Source organism: Gorilla gorilla, chromosome 15 (genome assembly GCF_029281585.2).
Source record: "Gorilla gorilla gorilla isolate KB3781 chromosome 15, NHGRI_mGorGor1-v2.1_pri, whole genome shotgun sequence".
In the NCBI taxonomy this organism is placed as follows: Eukaryota; Metazoa; Chordata; class Mammalia; order Primates; family Hominidae; genus Gorilla; species Gorilla gorilla.
In genome coordinates, this window is record NC_073239.2 from 44,663,040 (window position 1) to 44,673,497 (window position 10,458).

The window sequence follows — 10,458 nt, forward strand, 5'->3', positions numbered from 1 at the left end:
CAAAAAACACCAGAATCTCTGGGACACATCTAAAGCAGTGTGCAGAGGGAAATTTATAGCACTAAATGCCCACAAGAGAAAGGAGGAAAGATCTAAAATCGACAGTCCCACATCACAATTAAAAGAACTAGAGAAACAGGAGCAAACAAATTCAAAAACAAGCAAAAGGCAGGAAAGATCAGAGCAGAACTAAAGGAGATAGAGACACAAAAAACCCTTAAAAAATCAATGAATTTAGGAGCTGGTTTTTTGAAAAGATCAACAAAATTGATAGACCACTAGCAAGACTAATAGAGAAGAAAGAAGACAAGAATCAAGTAGACACAATAAAAAAAGATAAATGGTATATCATCACTGATCCCACAGAAATACAAACTACCATCAGAGAATACTATAAACTCCTCTACACAAATAAACTAGAAAATCTAGAAGAAATGGATAAATTCCTGGACACATACACCCTCCCAAGATTAAACCAGGAAGAAGTTGAATCTCTGAATAGACCAATAACAGGCTCTGAAAATTGAGGCAATAATTAATAGCATACCAACAAAAAAAATCCAGGACCAGATGCATTCACAGCTGAATCCTACCAGAGGTACAAAATGGAGCTGGTACCATTCTTTCTGAAACTATTCCAATCAATAGAAAAAGAGGAAATCCTCCCTAATTCATTTTATGGGACCAGTATCATCCTGATACCAAACCCTGGCAGAGACAAAACAAAAAAAGAGAATTTTAGACCAATATCCTTGATGAACATCGATGTGAAAATCCTCAGTAAAATACTGGCAAATGGAATCCAGCAGCACATCAAAAAGATTATCCACCACGATCAAGTAGTCTTCATCCCTGGAATGCAAGGCTGGTACAACATACACAAATTAATAAATGTAATCCATCATATAAACAGAATCAATGACAAAAACCACATGACTATCTCCATAGATATAGAAAAGGCCTTTGACAAAATTCAACAGTCTTTCCTGTAAAAACTCTCAATAAACTACATATTGATGAAATGTATCTCAAAATAATAACAGCTATTTATGACAAACCCACAGCCAATATCTTACTAAATCAGTAAAACTGGAACCATTCCCTTTCAAAACTGACACAAGACAAGAATGCCCTCTCTCACCTCTCCTATTCAAAATAGTGTTGGAAATCCTGGCCAGGGCAATCAGGCAAGAGAAAGAAACAAAGGTATTCAATTAGGAAGTCAAATTATCTCTGTTTGCAGATGACATGATTGTATATTTAGAAAACCCCATCGTCTCAGCCCAAAATCTCCTTAAGTTGATAAGCAACTTTAGCAAAGTCTCAGGATAAGAAATCAATATGCAAAAATCACAAGAATTTCTATACACCAATAACAGACAAACAGAGAGCCAAATCATGAGTGAGCTCCCATTGACAATTACTACAAAGAGAATAAAATACCTTGGAATACCTCTTACAAGGGATGTGAAGGACCTCTTCAAGGAAAACTACAAATCACTGCTCAACGAAATAAAAGAGGACACAAACAAATGGAAGAACATTCCATGCTCATGGATAGGAATAACCAATATTGTGTAAGTGGTCATACTGCCCTAGGAAATTTACAGATTAAATGCCATCCCCATCAAGCTACGAATGACTTTCTTCACAGAATTAGAAAATACTACTTTAAAGTTCATATGGAACCAAAAAAGAGCCCATATCACCAAGACAATCTATGCAAAAAGAACAAAGTTGGAGGCATCACACTATCTGACTTCAATCTATACTACAAGGCTACAGTAACCAAACAGCATGGTACTGATATCAAAACAGATCTATAGACCAATGTAACAGAACAGAGGCCTCAGAAATAACACCACACATCTACAACCATCTGATCTGTGAAAAACCTGACAAAAACAAGCAATGGAGAAAGGATTCCCTATTTAATAAATGGTTCTGGGAAAACTGGCTAGCCACAGGTAGAAAGCTGAAACTGGATCCCTTCCTTACACCTTATACACAAATTAATTCAACAGGGATTAAAGACTTAAATGTTAGGCCTAAAACCATAAAAACCCTAGAAGAAATCCTAGGCTACATCATTCAGGTCATAGGCATGAACAAAGATTTCATGACTAAAATACCAAAAGCAATGGCAACAAAAGCCAGAATAGACAAATCAGATCTAATTAAACTAAAGCGCTTCTGCACAGTAAGAGAAACTACCAACAGTGTGAATAGACAACCTACAGAATGGGAGAAAATTGTTGGCAATCTATCCATCTGACAAAGGGCTAATATCCAGAATCTACAAAAAACTTAAACAAATTTGCAAGAAAAGAACACCATCAAAAATTGGGCAAAGGATATGGACAGACACTTCTCAAAAGAAGACATCTATGCAGCCAACAGGCACATGAGAAAATGCTCATCATCACTGGTCATCAGAGAAATGCAAATCAAAACCACAGTGAGATACAATCTCACGCCAGTTAGAATGGTGATTATTTGAAAGTTAGGAAACAGATGCTGGAGAGGATGTGGAAAAATAGGAAGGCTTTTACACTGTTGGTGGGATTGCAAATTAGTTCCACCATTGTGGAAGACAGTGTGGCCATTCCTCCAGGATCTAGAACTAGAAATACCATCTGACCCAGCAATCCCATTACTGGGCATATACCCAAAGGATTATAAATCATGCCACTATAAAGACACATGCACATGTATGTTTATTGCAGCACTATTCACAATAGCAAACACTTGGAACCAACCCAAATGTCCATCAATGATAGAACTGATCAAGAAAATGCAGCACGTATACACCATGGAATAGTACACAGCCATAAAAACAGATGAGTTTTTGTCCTTTGTGGGGACTTGGATGAAGCCAGAATCCATCATTTTCAGCAAACTATCACAAGGACAGATAACCAAACACCACATGTTCTCACTCATAGGTGGGAATTTACCAATAAGAACACTTGGACACAAGGCAGGTAACATCACACAATGGGGCCTGTCAGGGGCTGGAGGGCTAGAGGAGAGATAGCAGTAGGATAAATATCTAATGTAAATGATGAGTTGATGGGTGCAGCAAAACAACATGGCACATGTAAACCTATGTAACAAACCTGCATGTTGTCCACATGTACCCTAGAACTTAAAGTATAATAAAAAAATAAAAAACAAATAGATTGATTTACACGTGTTGAACAATACTTTCATTGGAGAGATAACTCCTTCTTCGTCATGGTGTATAATCCTTGCAATATGTTATTGAATTTGGTGTTCTAATGTTCCGAGGAGAATTTTTACATCAATCGTCATCAGGAAAATTGATTTGTAGTTGTATTATTTTTTCTCCTTAGTGTGTTTGTGGGGATTGGTGTTGTGTTAATGCTGGGCTCATAAAATAAGTTGGAAATTGTTTTATCTTTTTCAATTTTCTGAAGTAGTTTAAGAAGGTTTGATGCTAACCCTGCTTTAACATTTTGAAAAAAATATGTATTTAATGAAGTGATCCGGGCCTGGGCTTTTTGACGGGAGGTTGTTGTTACTACTTACATGCCTATTCGGATTGTTTTATGGTTTATTTTTAGTATAATCTGTATTTCTAGACATTTGTCTATTTCTCTTAGCTTATCACAGTTTTTGGCATATACTTGGAAGTAAACTTTTATAATCTCTTCTTTTCCTACTTTTGTGGCATCAGTAGTAACAGCTCCTCTTTTATTTCTGAATTTAATTATTTGAGGTATCTTTCTTTTTCTTTTAATCTGTCAGTTTTCTTAATCTTTTCAATAAAACCAAACTTTAATTGATTTTTCTATGGCTTTTAATTGTTATTTATTTATAACTGCTGAAATTCTTATTCTTTACTGATATTTGGTTACATTTACTAGTTGATTTAGATAGATTTTTTTAAATGTACTCATTTACTACTACAATTGAATACAAGATTTAGATGCATTCAACAATTTTGTTATGATTTGTCTCCAGTTATGTTGAAATTTTCACTGTGATTTCTTCTTTAACCCATAATGTCGTTTAGGAGTTTGTTACTTGATTTTTATGTATTTGCAAATTTTTAAATTTTTCTTCTGGTATTCACTTCTAGTTCCATTCCATTTTAGTTGTAAATGATACTTCGTATGATTTTAATTTTCTTGAATTGATTTCTTCGTGGTCCGATTTGTGATATAGTCTCAAGAATGTTCCATGTGCGCACCAGAAGCATGTGCATTCTATTGTTGAGAAGACCGTTTCTAAAAGTCTGTTGGATTTGGTTGAATCACTCCTTGCTCAATCCTCTGTCTTCATTTGGTCTGCCAGGTTGTCCTCTCCATTATTAAAGTCTCCTATCATTTTGGTGGTGGTCTGTATTCCTCCCTTTATTTTTATTTATAATTTTGTTTTTTACACAGACGAAGTGTTGCTATCTTGCCCAGGTTACTCTCAACTCCTGGGCTCAAGCCATCCTCCTGCCTCAGCCCCCTCCAAGATGCAGGGATTACAAGCAGGCAGGAGCCACGGTACTCAGCCTATTTCTCCTTTTAATTCTGTCATTATTTGTGTTATGTGTTTGGAATAGTTGCTGATACATGTGCATATTTTAATTATGATATCTTCTTGGAGATTTATTTTTATGATATAATGTCCTTGTTTGTCTTTATGACAGTTTTTTGCTGAAATTCTAATCATCTAATGTAAATGTGACCCACTTTGTTCTATTTTGGTTGCTATTTAGGATGATTGGGTTACCATATAGAATATAATTTTCCATCCCTGCACTTTCAGTCCATGTGTATCCTTAAATAAACAGAACGTATTTGATTTTATATTTTTATTTTTATAAACAACTTATAAACAGAATTTATTTGACTTTATATTTTTATTTTTTCTGTGACCTTGTGTCTGTTACTGGAGAATTTAACATTGTTACATATAAGGTTATTATTTGCAGTTAAGGAGTTAATATTGCCATTTTGTTAATTGTATTGTGTTTCTTTTGTAGTTCTTTTATTTATTTATTTTATTTCTTGCTGTCTTCCTTTTTGTCTAATTAATTTTTGTACTAACATGTTTTTATTTCTTTTTCTTTTGTATACATTCTACATGTATTATCTTTGTGATTACTATACAGATTACACGAAACGTCTCAAAGTTATAACAATCTAGTTTAATCTGATGTTATCTCAGTAGCATATAAAAACTGTAGTCTTTTACGTGACTGTCTTTACCAACACACACGTTGTTCTTGATGTTACATATTAGGCCTTTTTATATAATGTATTCTTTAACATACATATAAAATATTTTTGTATATTTTGTGTCAAATTCTATAAGGGAATTAAAATTACTTACCAATATCACAATAATACAGGATGCTATATTTCTCTATATATTTGCTTTACAACAGAGCTTTATAGTATTGTATGGCTTTTTTGATACTCTCATTTTTTAATCTCAAAGGACTTTCTAGCATTTCTTGAAGAACAAACTTAGTGGTCATAAACTCCTTCATAGTGGTCAAAATAAAGGGTATTCAATTAGGGAAAGAAGAAGTCAAATTGTCCCTGTTTGCAGATGACATGATTGTATATCTAGAAAACCCCATGGTCTCAGCCCAAAATCTCCTTAAGCTGATATGCAACTTCGGCAAAGTCTCAGGATAAAAAATCAATATACAAAAATCACAAGCATTCTTATACACCAATAACAGACAAACAGAGAGCCAAATCATGAGTGAACTCCCATTCACAATTGCTTCAGAGAGAATAAAATACTTAGGAATCCAACTTACAAGGTGTGTGAAGGACCTCTTCAAGGATAACTACAAACCACTGCTCAATGAAATAAAAGAGGATACAAACAAATGGAAGAACATTCCATGCCCATGGATAGGAAGAATCAATATCACGAAAATGGCCATATTGCCCAAGGTAATTGATAGATTCAATGCCATCCCCATCAAGCTACCAATGACTTTCTTCACAGAATCGGAAAAAAATACTTTAAAGTTCATATGGAACCAAAAAAGGGCCCACATCGCCAAGCCAATCCTAAGCAAAAAGAACAAAGCTGGGGGCATCACACTACCTGAATTCAAACTATACTCCAAAGCTACAGTAACCAAAACAGCATGGTACTGGTACCAAAACAGAAATACAGACCAATGGAACAGAACAGAGCCCTCAGAAATAATGCTGCTTATCTACAACTAGCTGATCTTTGACATACCTGACAAAAACAAGCAATGGGGAAAGTATTCCCTATTTAATAAAAGATGTTGGGAAAACTGGCTAGCCACATGTAGAAAGCTGAAATTGGGTCCCTTCCTTACACCTTATAAAAAATTAATTCAGGATGGATTAAAGACTTAAATATTAGATCTAAAACCATAAAAACCATAGTAGAAAACCTAGGCAATACCATTCAGGACATAGGCATCGGCAAGGACTTCATATGTAAAACACCAAAAGCAATGGCAACAAAAGCCAAAATTAAGAAATAGGTTCTAATTAAACTAAAGAGCTTCTGCACAGCAAAAGAAACGACCATCAGAGTGAACAGGCAACCTACAGAATGGGGGAAAAATTTTCCAATCTACTCTTCTGACAAAGGGCTAATATCCAGAATCTACAATGAACCCAAACAAATTTACAAGAAAACCCAAACAACCCCATCAAAAAGTGGGCGAAGGATGTGAACAGACACTTCTCAAAAGAAGACATTTATGCAGCCAAAAGACACATGAAAAAATGCTCATCAACACTGGCCGTTAGAGAAATGCAAATCAAAACCACAATGAGATACTATCTCACACCTGTTAGAATGGTTATTGTTAAAAAGTAGGAAACAACAGGTGCTGGAGAGGATGTGGAGAAATAGGAACACTTTTACACTGTTGGTGGGACTGTAAACTAGTTCAATCATTGTGGAAGTCAGTGTGGTGATTCCTCAGGGATGTAGAACTAGAAATACCATTTGACCCAGCCATCCCATTACTGGGTATATACCCAAAGGATTATAAATCATGCTGCTATAAGGTCACATGCACACATATGTTTATTGCAGCACTATTCACAATAGCAAAGACTTGGAAGCAATGCAAATGTCCAACAATGATAGACTGGATTAAGAAAATGTGGCACATATACACCATGGAATACTATGCAACCATAAAAAATTATGAGTTCATGTCCTTTGCAGGAATTTGGAGGAAGCTGGAAACCATCATTCTCAGCAAACTATCACAAAGACACAAAACCAAACATCGCATGTTCTCACTCATAGGTGGGAATTGAACAATGAGAACACATGGACACAGGAAGGGGAACGTCACACACCAGGGCCTGTTGTGGGGTGGAGGGATGGGGGAGGGATAGCATTAGGGATATACCTAAAGCTAAAAGACGAGTTAATGGGTGCAGCACACCAACATGGCACGTGTATACATATGTAACCAACCTGCAGGTTGTGCACATGTACCCTATAACTTAAAGTATAATAAAAAAAACAAGGAAAACAACTAATAAAAACTCTATACTGCCATTCTTTTCAACATTTTGTTGTTTCTCTTCATTCCCTATTTTACAGTCTACGTCTTGGAAATATGTTGTGGTTTTTATTGGTTTATTGTTTACTCTTTCTCTTTGAGATTTTTGCACCCCATAATTACCCTATTATAATATTCAGTGTTTTTACATGTGCTATTGCTAGTGAGTTCTGTACCTTCAGATGATTTCTTATTGCTCACTACCTTTTTTCTTTTAGGTTAAGATATCCCTTTAGCATTTCTTGTAGGACAGGTCTGGTGTTAATGAAATCCCTCAGTTTTTGTTTGTTGGAAAAAGTTCTTTTTTTTTCTGTCAGGTTTAAAGGACGTTTTTGCCAGATATATTATTCTAAAATAAAAGTCTTTTTTTCTTCAGCTTTTTTAGTATGTCATGCCAGTCTCACAGCCTGTAAATTTTCCCCTGAAAAGTATGCTGTCAGATGTATTGGAGTTCCACTGAAAGTTATTTGTTTCTCTTCTCTCGATGCTTTTAGAATCATTTCTTTACCCTTAACCTTTGGGAGTTCTGTTAAGTGCCTTGAGATGGTCTTCTTTGGGTTAAATCTGCTTTATGTTCTGTAACTTTCTGTGACTCGAATGTTGATATCAAATGTTGAGGAATTTTTTAATATTATTTAATATTATTTATTTAAATAAATGTTCAACTCGTCTCTTTTTCTGTCTCCTCTTTAAGGCCAATAACTCTTAGATTTGCTATTTTGAGGCTATTTTTTAAATTCTATAGGCAGGCTTTACTTTTTATTCTTTTTTGTCTCCTCTGACTTTGTGTTTTTAAATAGTCTGGCTTCAAGTTCACTAAATCTATCTTCTCCTTGGTCAATTCTTTTAAGTAATTCTGATCCATTCTTCAGTATGACAATAGCATTTTAACTTCAGAATTTCTGCTTTATTCTTTTTATTTCAATCTCATTGTTAAATTTATCTGATAGAATTTTGAATTCCTTCTCTGTGTTATATTGTACATTTCTTTGAATTACCTCAACCAGTTATTTTGGATTTCCTGTATAAAAGGTCACATATCTCTGTTTTTCCAGGATTTGTCCCTGGTAGTTTATTTAGCTTGTTTGGTGAGGTCATGTTTTCCTGGATGGCCTTGATACTTGTAGATGTTCATCTCTATCTGGGCATTGAAGAATTCAGTCTTTATTGTAGTCTTCACAGTCTGGACTTGTTTGTGCCATTATCTTTGGGAACACTTTCCAGGTATTCAAAGAAACTTGGGTCCCAAACCCAATAGCACAGTAGTTTATGCAAACACGTAGAGGTAGTGCCTTGGTGGCCTTGGATTAACATCAAGAAAAATTCTCTTGATTTATCAAGTAGAGACTCTTGTTCTCTTCCCTTACTTTCTCTCAAATCAGCAGTCTCTCTCTCTGTACTGAGACATGTGGAGCTGGGGTTGGGGTAACATAAGCACTCCTGTGGCCACCACCACTGAGACTGTGCTGGTTCACACCTGAAGTAGGCACAGAACTTGGTCTCACCCAAGGCCCACTGCAACCACTACTTGGCTACCATATAAGTTTATTCAAAGCCTTAGGACTCTGTGATTAATAGTTGGCAAAGGCAGCCAGGTTTGTGTCTCTGCTTATAGGGTGGCTAGTTCCCCTAGCCATGAGTGGGTCCACAGATGCTACTTGGGAGCCAGAGATTAAAGCATAGGATCTTCAAAATTTACCTGCTCTTCTATTTTATTGTAGCTAACCTGGCACTTAGGGAATAAGACAAAGTGTTTTCTACTCTTCCTTCCCCTGTCTGCAGGCAGAAGAGCCTCTTCTATGACTACTAACACTACTGGTCCATGGGGGGTTTCTAACAAATCATCATCACTTTCTCACTTAAAGCCCAAGGACACTAGTTAGCTTGTGATAAATTCTGCAATGCCTGGGACTCGACCTTTGGCCCAGGGCAAGTGCAGAAATGCTGACCAAGAAGACCCTAGGCCTGGACTCAGGGACTCTAAGAATCTGCTTGGTGATCTACCCCACTGTGGTTGAGCTGGTATATCAGGTGCAATGCAGAGTTCCCTTTACTTTCCCCCCTGATTTTCTTAAATAGAAGTCTTTCACTATAGCTACCACAGCTAGAAATGTACTGGGCCACCTGAGGTTAGCACTTCTCAGAGCCCAATGTCCATGGTGTATTACCTGTTTGACACTTTTTTATTCTGGGTACAGGGGTTCTTTAGTCAGCAGGTGATGAATTCTGCCAGGTATTTACTGACATGGCAGCACTGAGTTTAATGTAAAGTCCTCCAGTCACTGTGCTCTCCCTCTCCCAAATTCACAGGTTTCTCTGTGTTGTGTGGCTGCTTCTAGGTGAGGGGTGGGGGAGTGGTGCTGTGAGCACTCCCTTAGCTGCTCTGGCTGCTGTCTCAGTAGACCCCATACTCCCCACCCTCCACATTCCACTGGCTCTGAGCCCAGCTCGGAATATGACTTGCCTAACAATTGAAGTCCTTGTGGCCTAGACTGCCCCTTAAGTTCTCTTAGAGTCCAGTAGCACGTCAATTCATGATGGCAAGACTTGTTAAAAACTCAAGCTCCCAACACTAGAATGGGAGGTTTTCCTCTTTCTAGGGTCAATACAAATGCTCCCCCCATTGGCAGATATCAGCTGAGTACAGTCTGGTTCTGCTCTTCACTGTGACAGGATAGTAATGAGTTTATTGCAAAGCCTCACAAACTATGTGCTCCCTCTTCCAAACATACTATCTCTGCACGATGTATCCACTACTGGTGGTTGAAGAAGAGGTGGCATCCGTGCTTCTAGACGGTCTTTTATTTGTTTGTCTTCTCCAATGTCTGTTTCAGTGATATGAAGGTAATACCAGGTACTGTGATTGCTCACCCGATTTTTGGTCCCTTTGAGAGTGCTTCTTGAATGTAGTG